The sequence below is a fragment of the Capricornis sumatraensis genome, chromosome 8, assembly GCF_032405125.1.
Source record: "Capricornis sumatraensis isolate serow.1 chromosome 8, serow.2, whole genome shotgun sequence".
In the NCBI taxonomy this organism is placed as follows: domain Eukaryota; kingdom Metazoa; phylum Chordata; class Mammalia; order Artiodactyla; family Bovidae; genus Capricornis; species Capricornis sumatraensis.
Window position 1 is genome coordinate 1,199,201 of NC_091076.1, and position 17,893 is coordinate 1,217,093.

Consider the following 17,893-nt stretch of genomic DNA (forward strand, 5'->3'; position numbering starts at 1 on the left):
AAATTTTTCATGAGGATTTACCCCAGGAATTTTCCTCCAATGAAAATAGATAAATAAATTAAAAAAAAGTCTGACAGACTAAGAGATGCGCATTACTAATGAAAGAATTATGTGCTTATGGCTAGATTAAATTGAAATAAAACTAAGAATCATATTATCAACAATAACCATGTTTTATTTTTAGACAATATAATACTAATACTACTCTCTCATACTATCATACTTAAAAAAAAAAAGGTTTCCTTAATATCTGAAAATGAATCAGTGCAGTTACCCATGTTAGACCACGTCTGACTGTGACTCCATGGACTGCGGCATGCCAAGCTTCCCTGTCCTGCAGAGTGGCAAAGACAGCATTCTTCTGTAAGACTGGGAACAAGGAAAGAATGTTCACTATTACCCCTTCTACTCAAAGTAAGTTTGTCAAATAATAAAAAAAAATTGCTAGGGTTTTAACTGAACACAGTAATCAATTTTTGGAAAATTGACATCTTTTCAACATCGAATCACAAGATCTGTGAACATGCGTAGCTTTCCATTTATTAAACCCTCCTTAATTTCCTTCAATAATGCTTTGTAATTTCACTTTAGAGAATTTGTACATCTTTGATAGGATTTCTGTTTCTAGGTTTATGCTTTTAGGGGATCAATTATAAATAATTTTTGTGTCTTAATAAACATATTTTAAAATTTCTAATTGCTGTTGTCAGTATCCTTGGAAAAGTTAGTTGATGTTAGTTGTTTCCCCGCTGGTCTTGCTAAATTTACTTGTAAACTGTGATGCTTTATTTGTAGATTATTTGGGTTTTTCTCTTGTGGTAATTCGCCTTTCACCTTCCAGGGTTTCCTTGGCAAATGCAGCCCGCCCTCACTGCTTCTCGCTGCTTCACGAGGAAACCAGGAGCATTCCTAGGGCCCGCCTCCGCCCGCTGACGTGAGCGCTGCTACTGTCCGGCTCACTCGTACACTCTTGCGAATCCCAGAAGTCACGTCCACTGTCGTTGCCTTAAACACTCAGTGTATGGATCTGCTTGGCTGCCCCGGCAAAGGACCACTTCCTGGGTGTCAGTCAGTAGGAGCTTCTTTTCTGACAATTCTGGAGGCCAGAAGTCCAAGGTGAAAGTTGATTCTGGGTGAGACCTCTCTTTCTGGCTTGTCTCCTTCCATGATCTCTGTCAGGAGAGCCGGGGGGACAGAGAGCTGATGTGTCTCCCCTTCCTATAAGGACAGAAATCCTCCTGGGTTAGAGGCCCGTCCTTACTACTCCATTCAGCCTTGATTCTGCCCTTACAAGGGCTTCCCTGAAGCCTCGGCTGGTGAAGAATCCCCCTGCAGTGCAGAAGACCCTGGTTCGATTCCTGGGTCGGGAAGATCCGCTGGAGAAGGGACAGGCTACCCGCTGCAGATTTCTTGGGCTGCCCTGGCGGCTCAGCTGGTAAAGAATCTGCCTGCAATGCGGGGGACCTGGGTTCCATCCCGGGGTTGGGAAGATCCCCTGGAGGAGGAAATGGCAACCCACTCCAGTACTCTTGCCTGGAGAATCCCATGGAAGGAGGAGCCTGGTGGGCTATAGTCCACGGGGTCACAGAAGAGTCAGACACAATTGAAGCGACTGAGCGACCGTTGCTCTTAACAGCCTCATCTCCAAATGTTACACGGGGGCTTCAACCTAAGAGTTTTGGGGGGGACACAGTTCAGCTCATTGTGGCCATTACTCTCTTGTATCTGTCTCCGTGGTCCCCCGCGTCGCAGGCAGACGTTGTAACCTCTGCACCACCAGGGAAGCCCTGCATATTACACTGTTGGCGCTGTTCACTCCTTCTGCAGATCTGTGTGTGTGCTTCACGGGACCATTTTCCTTCAGCCTGAAGGACATCTTCAGTATTTCTGGAAGTGTGAGCCTGCTTGTGAAGAATTTTCTTAGTTTTGTCTTTTTTCACTTCAGTTCAGTTCAGTCGCTCAGTTGCGTCCGACTCTTTGTGACGCCATAAATCACATCATGCCAGGCCTCCCTGTCCATCACCATCTCCCGGAGTTCACTCAGACTCACGTCCATCGAGTCGGTGATGCCATCCAGCCATCTCATCCTCGGTCATCCCCTTCTCCTCCTGCCCCCAATCCCTCCCAGCATCAGAGTCTTTTCCAATGAGTCAACTCTTCGCATGAGGTGGCCAAAGTATTGGAGTTTCAGCTTCAGCCTCAGTCCTTCCAATGAACACCCAGGACTGATCTCCTTTAGGATGGACTGGTTGGATCTCCTTGCAGTCCAAGGGACTCTCAAGAGTCTTCTCCAACACCAGATTTCAAAAGCATTAATTCTTCAGCGCTCAGCTTTCTTCACAGTCCAACTCTCACATCCATACATGACCACTGGAAAAACCATAGCCTTGACTAGACAGACCTTTGTTGGCAAAGTCTGCTTTTCAATATGCTATCTAGGTTGGTCATAATTTTTCTTCCAAGGAGTAAGTGTCTTTTAATTTCATGGCTGCAGTCACCATCTGCAGTGATTTTGGAGCCCAAAAAATAAAGTCTGACACCGTTTCCACTGTTTCCCCGTCTATGTCCCATGAAGTGATGGGACCAGATGCCATGATCTTCGTTTTCTGAATGTTGAGCTTTAAGCCAACTTTTTCACTCTCCTCTTTCACTTTCATCAAGAGGCTCTTTAGTTCCTCTTCACTTTCTGCCATAAGGGTGGTGTCATCTGCATATCTGAGGTTATTGCTATTTCTCCCGGCAATCTTGATTCCAGCTTGTGCTTCTTCCAGTCCAGCGTTTCTCATGATGTACTCTGCATATAAGTTGAATAAGCAGGGTGACAATATGCAGCCTTGATGTACTCCTTTTCCTATTTGGAACCAGTCTGTTGTTCCATGTCCAGTTGCCTCTCAAGAGGCAGGTCAGGTGGTCAGGTCTCTATTCCCATCTCTTTCAGAATTTTCCACAGTTTATTGTGATCCACACAGTCAAAGGCTTTGGCACAGTCTTTGTCTTTCTTAAATATCTTTATTTAAGCTTCATTTTTGCAGAACTTATTTTTTCAAAGTAGAGTCTCCAGTGCAGAGTTGTTCACAGGTTCCCTCTCTCGCTCCTTCATAGATGGCGCGCCGTTGTCCCCTGGCTTCCGTGGTTCTTCTGGAAAAGTCAGCTCTAAATGTCACTGTTGCTTCTTTGGGGACTGTGTGCCATATTCTTTGCTTTTGAGACCTTAAAATTTTTTTCTTTCAGAAGATGATCATTTTGTAGCTAGGGTTTTAAGAGTGTCTTCTTGAGTTTTGCTGAACTTCTTGAATCTATGGGTTGATATCTTCGGTTAAGTCTAAGATATTCTCAACCTCTGTCTTTTGAAATATTGCTTTTGCCCCATTTTCTATCTTATTTCCCTCTGATTTGCCAGTCACACTCCTGTTAGCCTCGCTGGCTCGTTCCCACACGCCTTTTACACTCATTTATTTTTTGCATTCTCATTTCTATCTGCTTCAGTTTGGATGTTTTTCCACGGACTTTTTTTAAAAATGGAATTCCCTAATTCTGGTTTGTTTTTTTTTTGCTATGTCCAGTCATCTGTTACAGTCATCTGATAAATCCTGAATTTTATATATTGTACTTTTCAGTTTTAGAATGTCCTTTTTATTATATTTGTAGGGACACTCTTTTGGCGGAATTTTTCCACCTTCTCGTCTAGTTTGTCCATATTTTCCCTATGTTGTCTTTAAGTCTTTGCTAACTAACAGTAAGGTCCGAATCATTTTTGAGTCTGCTTCTATTACATTCTCCCCTTGCAATTTTTTGCCACATCTTCCCATTTCTGGCTCTCTCTTTGGCCTCGCAGCTTTCAGGGTCTTAGTCCTCTGATCAGGGCCTGAACCCAGGGCCTGGCAGTGAAAGCACCAAGTCCGAACCGCTGAGCCGCCAGGAAGCTCCCTCCGGTTTCTTTTCTCGTCTGGTATTTTTTTTTACTGGGTACTGGCTACTTTTTATGGAAGAACCATAGAAGTTTGCATGGTATAGCGTTGCATCGTGGGAGAGCCCTCTTTTGGGGGGAAAGGCTTCTGCTATTAGGAATCCTGTCATCCAGTCCCTGTCACTTCCATATCCCCATTGTCTGCAGATAACCCTGTAATTTACCTGGCTTTATTTTAAAACGTATTTCGTTACTGTCTGTCTGTGCTGCGTTCTCACTGCTGTGCGGGCTTTCTTTAGCTGCAGAGAGCAGGACTCCTCTCTAGTCGTGGCATGAAAACTTCTCACGTGGTGTCGTCTCTTGCGGAGCACAGGCCCTGGGCCCCTGGGCTCAGCAGTCATACCACACGGGCTTCGTTGCCCCATGGCATGTGGAATCTTCCTGGACCAGGGGTCAAGCCTGTGTCCCCTGCACTGGCGAGCGGATCCTTATCCCCTGGACCACCAGGGGTCAAGCCTGTGCCCCCTGCACTGGCGAGCGGATCCGTATCCCCTGGACCACCAGGGGTCAAGCCTGTGCCCCCTGCACTGGCGAGCGGATCCTTATCCCCTGGACCACAGGGAAGCCCCTACTTTGCTGTGGTTGCTGTTTCGTCACTAAGTCACACCTGAGTCTCTGCGACCCCGCGGACTGCAGCGCGCCAGGCTTCCCTGTCCTCCGCTCTCTCCCGGAGTCCGCTCAAGTTCCTGCCCACTGAGTTGGTGTTGTTATCTGACCATCTCACGCTCTGCCGCCCTCTTCTCCTCAATCTTTCCCAGCATCAGGGTTTTCTTTTAGTTGCTGTAGTAGGAATTTTGGGCGGCCGCCACTTGCCCCATTTCCCATGGCGGCAGCAGCCCACCCCTCTCGGTCTGCAGTCTTCCTGCTTCGCGCTGACGGGGTCTGTCCGTGCACACTCTTGTTCTTCCTCCTCGGTGCCAAGTGTGTGCCTTTGATCCGAGGAACCTTCACGCGTCATTGCTCTGAGTATTGTTCTCCTGCCGTTTCTTCTGGTCTCTCCTTGTGGGACACGTGGCAGAGCTGTGATGGAGCCTCTGATCGCTCTTCCACGGTTCTTGGCTTCTATTTCGTGCCTGAGCCCTTTATGACTCTTGGAGTCTGGCTGGACTTCTCAGGGCTGTCTCCCCACCTTCTGACAGCTCGGAGGGGGAAGCTGTTCTCTGCTCTCTCCCAGGTCCCGGTCCAGGTTTGATGTTTGGCTTGTGGAAGCACCACCAGAGCTCCGCTTCGTCTTCTCCCCGTGTTCTCCCCGCGTGCGCGTCCGTCTATCCCTAAACGTCCCCTGTATATGAGGACCCCTGCCAGGCAGGGTTAGGAGCCCAGTCTGCTGCATTATGGCTGACGAGCGTGACACCTGTGGCTGGACAGTGGCTGTTGGTAATGTCCCGCGCAGAGGTCCACAACACCCTAACCTTCTGCATTTTTTTTCTTTTCTAAACACCGTGAGAAGATCAGTGCAGAGTGGCTGAGCCCGCTGCATCTCGAACCGCGGCTACAAGAGAGTCGGGAGAGTGCTGTCCAGCCTCTGTGACGTGAGAGGAGGGGCCTGGAGAGGGGGCTGGCCCCAACACAGCAAGTTTACTGCCCCCCCACCACCAAGGGAAAGCCCCACTGCTGGACAGTCACACATCCAGGACGCACACGCCACATCCTGACTCGGAGCCCAGGCCTCTCCGCCGCGCCCTGGAATGTCCCCTGGCCACAACATCGGTGGTGGAGTATGGTCGTGGCTGGAGGCAGACGGGACACCTGGCGGTAGGTGCAGTCAGGGCCTGGTCAGCTGGCATGGGCTTCCGGACACCCACTTCCAGTGAACCCCCTTGTTCATCAGTACATTGTACAGAGACTGCTATGAAGAGTTACCCTGGGAATGAATTTGGTTGGCGGTGACAGAGATAATTTTATTGACAGGGCATTTTATTGTATTTTAACAAACAAGTCTAGAAACCTGCTGTGAGGAAGGGAATCTTGCTGGACTGGGCTTCACTGGAGAAGGAAGCTTGGATGTGATCACAGTGGCATCTTTTCTTATTGAGAAGCCAGGAGCTGGATGTCCTTGACCAGACCCTTCACATGAGGGTCAGCGCCTGGTTGTGGCAGATGATGGCCCTTAGAAGAGTCAGGACAGGTGGTGGCCACTTGGTGTTTGGAGGACTGTTAGCATACGGCCTTCCTCTGCATAATGACATGCTAGAGGGATGGGGATAGCGCCGTGGCTCCTCATGTGAATGGTGCTTCCTATGCTGGAGTCAGGAAATGCAGGGAAGAGGTCCACAGAGCAAGATGTGTCCAGGAGAATGACAAGCCAGACAGCCTCACAGATGCCGCAGCTGGAAGAGGTTAGCTGAACGCTGGACTGACCGTTACATCCGATCTTGCGCTGGCAGCACACGGGGACGCAGCAGCTGGACTGGGAGCAGCCACAGGGGCCACAGCTGGAGCAGGAGCAGACGGGCACACAGCAGCTGGACTGGGAGCAGCCACACGAGCCGCAGCCCCCTTTGCCGCAGCTGGAGCAGGAACGGGCTGGCACACAGCAGCAGACGGGCACACAGCAGCTGGAGCCGCAGCCTCCACATGAGCCGCAGCCCCCCTTAGACCCCCCACAGGAGCCGCAGCCCCCCTTGGAGCCCCCACAGCTGGAGCCACAGCCCCCTTTGCCACAGCTGGAGCAAGAGCAGGCGGGCACACAGCCGCAGACGGGCACGCAGCAGCTGGAGCTGCAGCCAGAGCCACAGCCCCCGCACGAGCCGCAGCCCCCCTTAGACCCCCCGCAGGAGCCGCAGCCCCCTTTGCCACAGCTGGAGCAGGAGCAGGCTGGCACACAGCAGCACACAGGCTTGCAGCAGCAGACGGGCACACAGCAGCTGGAGCCGCAGCCCCCACATGAGCTACAGCCCCCCTTGGAGCCCCCACTCGAGCCGCAGCCCCCTTTGCCACAGCTGGAGCAGGAGCAGGCTGGCACATAGCAGCTGGAGCCGCAGCCCCCACAGCTGGAGCCGCAGCCCCCGGAGCAGCCAGAGCAGCCCATGGTTCTGGTGGGTTGAGGGTGGAGCAGGTCAGAGGAGCAGGTGGAGAGAGAGAAGGGGCTCAGTGTGGGGCCTCCGGGGCCGGAGGCTTTCTGTGCCTGCCGGGTGTTTACCAGGCTGCTGGTCACTTCCTCTTGAATGTTATTCCAGGGTCATGCTTTTGTTTGCCGTCTTTTTTCCCGTGAGTTCCTGTTGCCTGGGTCACTGACCACTTTCTTACGTCCCTAAATTTTTCCTCTTCCTCATTCATTCTGGATTTCAGTCTGTGCTTCCTAAGCGTCCCCGGTACTTGGTCACCTGCCTCTGGTTGGACTGTGTGTGACCTGTGAGGATGGCATTGGGTCCAGGCTCCTTCATCCCCGTTGGGAGTTTGCAGGTGTGATTAAGCGCAGCATCTTGAGATGAGAGACTGTCCCCGTGGGTGGTGATGGGTTAAGTGAGACCACATCCATCATTGTGAGAGAGGCAGGGGGAGGCCTGAGCACACCGAGAGGAGGAGAGGGTGTGCAGTGCAGCAGAGGGGATTTGCGGGTGCCGCTTTGAGCATCTGAGTGAGGTGGCCACCAGCCAGGGCGTCCTGGCAGCCGCCGGAAGGTCGTGGCGGTGAGAGGTGGGCCCTCCTTGCAGCCTTGCAGAGGGAGCACGGCCGCGCTGACGACTTGACTCACGTGGGACTTACAGGGCTCGAACCCGTGGGCCCCTGCACTGTCAGACAGATTCTTCTCCACTGAGCTGCCCGGAACCACTGTGATTGACCTTAACCCTCTAGCAGAACACAGTTGAGTTCTCGAACCATTTTCAGCTTTTAGTCTCATTGTCAGCAGATCGAATGTACAGAGGTCACTTGAGGAGCTTCTAAGGGCGTTATTAGCCAGAATAGGGGTCCCTGAGGCCGTGTGCAACGCCCCTGGGTCTCTGTTTCCCAGACTCTTAAGTGTTCCTTCAAGAAACCTGGGGATCTCTTTGGTATCTAGATATCCAGAACTCGAACAGAGAAAATGTGTAACTGGGAAAGGAATACCTCAAAATGGAGTGCTGACAGCCTCTTATTAGAAATGTTGAAGAAGCTGGGGCCACAGTGTTAGTATCTTGCGTGTTTGTCCTGGAGTTGGCGAGACACCCCCGGCTTCCGGCGACGCGGCCCCGGGTCCCAGGCGCGGTTTCTTGGGTCCGTCACCAGGGGGCGCCCAGGTTCCCGCCGCTTTCTGTGCGGGAGCAGAACTCGCTTGACTCCAAATTGGCCTCGTTTTGAGCTTAAAGGCTCGAGTTTAAGATCTGTATACGTTGTCTGACTTTGGAGGCCCAACCCAGAGAGGGTGTGCATGTATTAGAGTTAACCGAGTAAGAAAAGAAATAACAATAAATTACAGATTTAAAGAAATGACAGATACCACAAATACGACCAAACCTGAGAGGATAGGGGGTTTGCTTCCCTGGTGGTGCAGAGGTTAAAGCGTCTGCCTGCAATATGGGAGACCTGGGTTCGATCCCTGGGTCGGGAAGATCCCCTGGAGAAGGAAATGGCAACCCACTCCAATATTCTCGCCTGGAGAATCCCATGGACAGAGGAGCTTGTTGGGCTACTGTCCACGGGTTGCAAAGAGTCGGACACGACTGAGCGACTTCACTTCACAGTGGCTCAGCTGTAAAGAGTCCGCCTGCTGTGCAGAAGGCATGGGAGACATGCACGGGTTTGATCCCTGGGTCGGGAAGATCCCCTGGAGGAGGAAGTGGCCACCGCTCCAGCATTCTTGCTCGGACAGTCCCACGGACAGAGGAGCCCAGGGCCACAGAGAGGCGGACGTTAGGGAGCACAAAGGAGGGAAAACAAGCTTATTTTGCTGAATGAATCGCCCCAGCCTCTCTTCTCTACCCGGGCATCCTCCACTATGGTTTTCCTTTATTATTATTATTTTTTTTTTGCCACATGTCCTTCATCACTCAGTCATATGACAACAGTTTCAGAGTCTTACTTTCTAAAGTGAATACAGAGCTTTCCGTTTTTCCTTTATCGTGGCTGCTTGAGGGTTTTTTTTTTTTTTTAGTTGTTGACTTTGAACATTTGTTGTAGCCTCATGACACTGCCATGTAAGTATTTAGGTTTGCTATCAAATCTGGGGAAATATTAATCAAATGTCTTTGCATTTGTGCTCTAAAGCTGCAGGGGGTCAGCATTTTGTGTGGCGTTTAGTCTTATTGTTGTTCAGCTGATAAGCCGTGTCCGCCCTTTTCAATCCGCTCCCCCATCCTTCCCCCCCGCCGCCCGGCAACCATAACTGCAGCATGCCAGGCTCCCCTGTCCTCCACTATGTCACAGAGTTTACTCAAACTCCTGTCCATCGAGTCGGTGATGCCATCCAAGCACCTCATCCTCTGTCGTCCCATTCTCCTCCTGCCTTCAGTCTTTCCAGGCATCAGGATCTTTTCCAATGAGTTGTCTCTTCACACCAGGTGGCCAAAGTATTGGAGCTTCAGCTTCTGCCTGAGTCCCTCCAGTGAATATTCAGGACTACTTTCCTTCAGGACTAACTGGTCGGCCTCCTTGTTCGCCTTCTATTTCTTTTTAATCAGCTACCTCTGTCGGCCTGTTTGTGATCGCATCCTTGGTGGAGCTGGCCTGTTATGTGTTTTGTACTGTCTTTGACTGTGTCAATATTTTCATGTCGAATCAGCAGGAAACTTAAACCTTTACCAAAATATTCATGTGATTTGCTACTATGCATTAATTGGATTATCAAATAATTCATGAGCTTTCCTTACTTTTGTTTGAAATGTATCGCCTCTTGTTAATGAATTCTGCTATTGGCGTGATATGAAAATTTTGCTGTAATTTGGGCCTTTCATCAGCATTACTTCCGTGGTGTTTCAGACAGTAAAGAATCCGCCTGCAATGCAGGAGACCTGGATTCAGTCTCTGGGTTGGAAAGATCCCCTGGAGAAGGGAATGGCAACCCATTGCACTGTTCTTGCCTGGAGAATTCCATGGACAGAGGAGGCTGGCAGGTTATGGTGCATAGGGTCACAAAAAGTTGGATATGATTGAGTGAGTAATATTTTCACTTTTAGGAACGGCTTCTAGCTTAGTTTTGCATGTTTATTTCACATCTTATTACTTGTTTTCCTTTGAACTTTTTACTTTGCATTGGGGTAGAGCTGACTAACCTGGCTGTGATCGTTTCAGGTGGGCAGTGACATGACTCAGTCAGACACATCCATGAGTCCCTTCTCTCCCAAGCCCCGCTGCCATCCAGGCTTCCACGTAACACTGCGCAGAGTTCCATGAGTCCCCTCTCCCCCAAGCCCCGCTGCCATCCAGGCTTCCACGTAACACTGCGCAGAGTTCCACGAGTCCCCTCTCCCCCAAGCCCCGCTCCCATCCAGGCTTCCACGTAACACTGCGCAGAGTTCCATGTGGTATACAGTAGGCCCTCGCTGGTCATCCGTCTTAAATACAGCAGTGTGTGCACAGCCTTTCCAGACTTCCTAACGATTGGCTCCCCCATCCTTCCCCCCCAGCAGCCGCAAGTTCACTCTCTGAGTCTCTGAGCCTCTTTCTGTCCCATAAGTAAGTTCATTTGTACCATTTCTTTTTCGATCCCACATGTAAGGCACGCCGCTCGTTATTTCTCCGTCCCTGTCTGACTGACTGCACTCGGTGTGACACTCTCCAGGTCTATCTATGGACCTGCTGCCAATGCCGTTCCGTTCTTTTCAGTGACCGAGCAAGATTCCGTCGTGTGTGCCTGTGCGTCACCTTCTCGTCCATCGCTCTGCCAGTGGGCATCGAGGTGCCTCCGTGTCCCAGCTGTTGTAAACAGCGCTGCCGCGAGCACTGGGGAGCGTGCGTCCTTTCACATCATGGTTTTCTCTGATACATGCCCAGGAGTGGGACTGCGAGGTCATTTGGTAGCTCTGTGTTTACTTTTTTAAGGAGCTTCCATACTGTTCTCCCTAGTGGCTGTACCAATTTACATCCCCACCAACAGTGTAGGAGGGCACATTTTATCACTTTTGATGAGAAATTTTTCTTAGTTCTTCAAGAAATAGGTGTGAAAAGGACAGAAGAAGCTTTGCTGCTGCCTGCCCAGCCCAGGTCCTGGGCCCTCCGTCTCCTTTGGCTGCTCCGGGCCTCTGACGCGGCGGGGGCTTTTCTCCAGCTGCCGGGAGCGGGGCTGCCCTCCAGCCGCGGCGCACGGGCTTCTCATTGCCGCGGCCTCTCTGGCTGCAGTTCTCGGCTCTTGGGCGCGGCCGCGGTAGTTGTGGCGCACAGGGTTAGTTGCGGAATCTCTCAGACCAGGGATTGGATCCTCGTGCCTTGCACAGGCGGGCGAATTCTTAACTACTGGAGCCCCACGGAGCCCCGTCTCAGTTTTTCACCTGGAATGTTTAAAAACATATTTCCAAACACTTTTGGGCTTCCCTGGTGGCTCAGACAGTAAAGAATCCTCCTGTAATTCGCAAGACCTGGGTTTGATCCCTGGGTCAGGAAGATCCCCTGGAGGAGGGCATGGCAACCCACTCCAGTATTCTGGCCTAGAGAATCCCAAGGACAGAGGAGCCTGGCGGGCTACGGTCCACGGGGCCGCAAAGAGTTGGACCAGACTGAGTGACTGAGCTGGCAAGCTGCAGTTCAGAAAGCAAGTCTGTCCTTTAACAACGAACTTGTCCTTTTGAGTGCATTTGGTACATTGTGTGTGTTCAGGTTTCTCTCCTGAATTTTTGAAGATCTGTTTAAGAGGACTTAAAACATCAAATCCACGCTGCGAGTCTTCCACAGCCTTCTACTGGCAAACCATAGCAAACCATCGTTACTTTTAGATTCTTTGGCGAAAAACGTGAGCTATTATGGAAGACGCTGCAGCAAGTTAAGAGGGAACTGCCTGCAGCGATTCTGGCAGCTGCACACCGCCTGGCGTTCTGCGTGCGCACCTGTGGTCCTGAAGGTGGGCGCACACCATTCCCTTAACTGCGCGATACTGCGGCCGCCAGAGCTGCTCACGGGCTGGCTGCGGGCATCCGTGTCTTTCCCTTTGTTGAGTAAAGTCACAGGTGGAAACATTTCCTGTCGGTGGAAATGTTTCACACTGCTTGTAAAGTTTCCTGTGGCAGTAGCAATGGACAGTCGGGGCTCACCATTTCCAAACAGCGTAGACAGCCCCGGAGACATATTTGTGCCGGTTTATTCCACGTATCGGTTTATTTTGTGCATATTATTTATTTTGGTCAGATTTTCATGAACTGTTTTGGATAAATGAGCCACATGTGCTTTTCCATTTTGACATAGTGTTGAGGGCTCACGCAAAAACGAATGCAGTTCAGAATCTGGTTCTGAAGTGTTCTCAAGAAAAGCTATACATATGCCTGTGCACACCCCGCATCTCTCTCTTCATCCACTCACGGGCGCTTAGGGTTCGTATTTTGTCCGTTATGAAAAGGCTGCAGTGAGCACTGGTGTCCTGTGTCCTTTCTAATTGTGTCTTTGTTTTCTTTGGGTTAATACCCGGAAGTGACATTGCTGGGTCACAGGACAGGCCTATTTTTAATTTCTGGAGGAGCCTCGCTCCTCTCCTCCGCAGTGGCTGTGCCAGTTGACCTTCCTGGCTGGCAGTGCGCCAGGCTTCCCTACTCTCCGCATCCTCGCCAGCGCTGGTTATCTGTTGTCTTTATAACTGTGGTCCTTCTGATAGGGGTGAGGTGGTATCTCTCAGACCTGTTCTGGGGAGGTGTCTTCTCTGGGCTCGCGTGTGCACTTTGCATCACCTTGGATTTCCCGGGCATTTAGTCCCGGCTCCTTCTTAGCAGCCCGTTGTCTCAGCCCCTGGCGCTGCCCCGGAACGGCAGCTCAGATGCGGCACGTGCTGTGTCTGCTTCCTGTGGCTTCCAAACCAGAGAATCGGTCGAGTCAGTGGCCCCCGCAGGCCAGACAGACGGCCGTCCCTCCAGCTGAAGTTCGTCCTTTGTTAATTATCAGTTGACACTGTTGTTATTATTATTTTTTGCCATACTGATTTTTCTTTTTATATGTTTATTTTTCTTTTATGCCAAATTTATCTATCTTTTCGTGAGCTGCTGAATTTTGTGTCGTGGTTAGAAACAACTATCCCATCTCAGTAGTATTTTAAAAGTTCCTCTTTTGGTCATTTGTGTTTTTATCTTTTATTGGAGTCTTTTTTCTGTATGCAGTTTATTTTTAGAGTAAGAGATGAAGGGGGGCGTCCCTGGTGGCTCAGCAGTGAAGGGTCTGCCTGCAATGCAGAAGACGCAGGAGACCCAGGTTCCATCCCCGGGTCGGGAAGATCCCGTGGAGAAGGGCATGGCAACCACTCCAGCACTCTTGCCTGGAGACTCCCGGGGACGGAGGAACTTGGTGGGCTGCAGTCCGCAGGGTCGCAGAGAGTCAGACACGACTGAGTGACTGAGCTCGAGAGGTGAAGTAAAGGCACAGCTGTGACGTTCCGCGCCCTCCATGGTTGCTCTAGGTATTTGGCTGCGCTGGGCTTTGTTGCTGCACACGGGCTCTTCTCTAGCTGCTGTGCATGAGCTACTCACTGTGGAGCATGGGCTTTAGGCGCCCGGGCTCAGTACTTGCGGCTCTGGGGCTCAGTACTTGCGGCTCTGGGGCTCAGTACTTGCGGCTCTGGGGCTCAGTACTTGCGGCTCCGGGGCTTAGTACTTGCGGCTCTGGGGCTCAGTACTTGCGGCTCCGGGGCTTAGTACTTGCGGCTCTGGGGCTCAGTACTTGCGGCTCCGGGCTCAGTACTTGCGGCTCGTGGGCTCAGTACTTGCAGCTCTGGGGCTTAGTACTTGCGGCTCTGGGGCTCAGTACTTGTGGCTCTGGGGCTTAGTACTTGCGGCTCCGGGGCTCAGTACTTGCGGCTCCTGGGCTCAGTACTTGCGGCTCCGGGACTCAGTACCTGCGGCTCCCGGCTCAGTACTTGCGGCTCCGGGACTTAGTACTTGCGGCTCCGGGCTCAGTACTCGCGGCTCGTGGGCTCAGTACTCGCGGCTCCCGGGCTCTGGAGCGCAGGCTCAGTAGCTGCTCCGCTGGGGCTTCGTCGCCGCGCGGCACGTGTGGTCTTCCTGGGCTGGGGATGGACGCAGCATCTCCCGCGCTGGCAAGTGGACTCTTTGCCGCCCGGGAAGGCCCTCCCTGCATGGTTGCTTTAATATCCGTCTGTGGAATAATGTATTTTTGAACAAATTTAATATGCTATCTTTTGTATGTAGAAAATTCTCACACGTTTCGACCTTTCTCTGGTGGTTCTGTTAATTTGTTGGATTTTTACACGTGTTCCAAGCTATTTGAACGCTCATAACTTAATAATAGGTTTGCTCTCTGGTTCCATTTCTTTTTGGGCAGTGGACTCTTTCTGAAACTGTTGCTTCTCTCGATTTCTTTTTGGCTGTGCTGGGGGTTTGCGGCTGCACGTGGGCTGTCTCCAGCAGGTGCTGGGGCTGCTGGCTGTGGGGCCTGCTCTCATTGCTGAGCGTGGGCTGTAGCCACTCAGGCCACAGCAGTTGTGGCAAGAGGGCGCAGTAGTTGCGCGGCTGGGGTGTGGCTGCCCCGCGGCACGTGGAATCTTTGCAGACCAGGGATCGAACGTGTGTCCCCTGCTTTGGCAGGTGGATTCTCACCACTGGATCACCAGGGAAGTCCTGGTCCCCTTTCTGTTCAACGTTTTCTTAGCTATTTTTACGTATATCTTTTTCTTCCCCCTGTATAAATGTGACAGTCAGCATAGCTACTTAAAATTTAAATCTTCTTAGTATATTTATTCAGATCCAATATATAGATTAATTTAGGAAGAATGGCTTGCTTCAAATAGTAACACTTCCTGCTCCCTGCAGCAAGGTGTGAGAGTGTGGCTGGGAGCTGCGGCAGCCGGGGTCGTGGCAGGACAGCCATTTAGAAAGTTTCCTCCCCTCTTTGACCAAGTATTAGTTGAAAGAAGGACAGCTGAAACTGTAACCAGAGGGGCATTAGGCTTCCAGAAAAGTCACAAGGAAAAACATCGCAAGGAATGGTAGTAGCTGTCGGATGGGACCCTAATGGGAAGAGTGGAGAGATTCAACCAGTTACTGGGAAAGTTGGAAATACAGTTCTCCTCCCAGGAGATGTGAGTTTGATCCGTGGGTCGGGAAGATCCCCTGGAGGAGGGCATGGCAACTCACTCCAGTCTTCTTGCCTGGAGAACCCCATGGACAGAGAAGCCTGGTGGGTTACAGTCCATAGAGTTGCAAAGAGTCAGACAGAACTGAAGCAAACGCGCACAAGAGATGAGGTGAGGATACAATTTACTTAGCATATAGCCCAGGAAGTAGTTACAGACAGCAAGGATCACTTCCTATTTAGAGGTGGTGGCATTCTTGATGAGCATGTTGACTGAAATAAGTCACTGTTGAAATGGCATCACATGAAGCTGCCCATTCCACTGAAGCTGTGAAGTCTCATCATGTAAATAATTTCCATGTTTTTTTTTTTTATAATAAACCAACAATATCCAAACTAATGCTTTCCAGCGTCTCTAAAATTTAGTTTCACTGTACTGGTATAAACATTTCGAAATAAAAATGTATAAATGAAAAAACCTTCCTATTAAAACAAGAACTATCTGTCCTTTTTTTCATGACTCTTTTTATGGGTCTCTATATTACAACTTGCTTCACATAGATTTTTAAAGACTTCTATTGAAATACAAGTTCGTGGAGAAGAGTGTCACCATGCTTCCTGTGAGGGTATTTTACGTTAATGCCCGTAACCTGCAAGGCAAGTTTTTCAAAGGTGGGCCACTAAGTATAGTTGAGGCTTAGAGGCAACATCCGTTTAGCGATGACCCTGTAGCCGAATGCAAAGGTTCTCCCCTGTTCCAGCCATGCAGTGCACACTTGACTGTGTGTAATATTGAGTACCCATCTTTGGCAGCTTGACAGATTTTCACAGACTGAACATGCATGTAACCGGCGCGCCCAGATTTAGAAAAAGAGCGTCCCCAGGTCCCAGGAGCTCTCCCCTGTCCTCTTTCCAACCACTTTCCCCCAAGGAGCCCCATCCCAGTCCTTGGTGGCGTAGGCCAGTCTGTTCTGCGTGTGTGTTTATGGACTTCACGTGGAATCGGTCCCAGCGTCTGCCTTTCTGTCGATTTCTTCTGCTCAACATCAGTCTGTAAGATTCCCGTTGCTGCCTGGCAGCCCACTCCAGTGTTCTTGCCTGGAGAATCCCAGGGGCGGCGGAGCCTGCTGGGCTGCCGTCTGTGGGGTCGCACAGAGTCGGACACGACTGAAACGACTTAGCAGCAGCGGCAGCAGCAGTCTGCCGAGCGACTAAACCACAAGCAATGTTTCTTTTCTATTAATGGACATCAGGACAATCTCCATTTTTTACTGTTAGAAGTGGTGCTTTCTCGTGCAGATTTTAGAAATGGTTTTTATAGAGTTCACGTTTAGGAGTGGAGGAAGTCCTTTCCTTCATTGTGTTTGTTTTGTGTGCGTGGAAAGGCTGTTGGTCTTACATTTTATGTCCGCAGCCTTCTGCTTGAGCTCACTTTTTCACCCCCCCAGGTGTGCAATGGGAACATACGTAGACAATGATGATTTTGCTTTCTCTTTTCCGACTGCTACTTTTGTTTCATTCTTACTAATAACTGTATTTAAAAATGCCACCAAAGCAAGGAAAGTGATGCTAGCAACAGGGAAATTATAGTAAATGTTGCCAAAAATACCTTCAGAAAAAAGAGACTGCACCTGTGTGTTCCCCCCATCAACAGTGCACAGTTGCTTTCTGAACTCCTCACTAGAGTGTCCATTAAAGGAGTGTCTTGGGGACTTCCGTGGTGCTCCAGCGGCTAAGACCCCGTGATCCCAGTGCAGAGGGGCATGGGTTTGATCCCTGGCTGGGGAACTAGACCCAACATGCTGAAGCTGAGGTCATGTGCCCAAACTAAAAGATCCCACCACCGCAAATAAGACCCAGTGGAGCCACACACATGTAAAAGAATGTTAAAAAATAGAAAAGTGTCATGGAGACAGAGTCCTTGAGAGGGGAATGTGTTTATTTAGAGTCCACACCAGGTCCAGACTGGACTGTGGCCGGTGACGGAGGCACAGGCGAATCCTGGTGAAGGGCGGTGCTGGGCCAGCTGATGCGGGGCTGAGGAGAGTGGGGGCACCTCCTGGGTCTGTGGTCCGGACGTCGGCCTTGTGGGATGGACCAGATCGGCCAAGTCCAAAGCACGAGGGGCAGTGGGCTCCAGGAATCAGGGGCCTGCGGGGACTGCAGTCATGCAGAGACTGGGAAGGAAATGACTTCCTCGAGGCAGAGGAGGTGGGGATCCAGAATGGACAGAAGGCACGAAGTGGCCTCCCTTTGCCTGGATCTGGGAAGCAATCTGCTGGGACTGGAGAGTTGGGCTCCCCATTCTAGAAAAGATGGATTCAAAACTGCCACTTGCTAATCTTGGATGGGCCACCGGTCACTTCCTAGATTCCTGGGTTCCCGGGAGCCACTTGAGGTCCCTGGACACAGCTTCAGACCTTGCGCTGGCAGCACACGGGCACGCAGCAGCTGGACTGGGAGCAGCAGGGTCTGCAGCAGCTGGACTGGGAGCCGCCACAGGAGCCGCAGCCCCCTTTGCCACAGCTGGAGCAGGAGCAGGCTGGCACACAGCAGCACACGGGCACACAGCAGCTGGAGCCGCAGCCTCCACATGAGCTGCAGCCCCCCTTAGACCCCCCGCAGGAGCCGCAGCCCCCCTTGGAGCCCCCACACGAGCTGCAGCCCCCTTTGCCACAGCTGGAGCAGGAGCAGGCGGGCACACGGCAGCACACAGGCACACAGCAGCTGGAGCTGCAGCCAGAGCCACAGCCCCCACACGAGCCGCAGCCCCCCTTAGACCCCCCG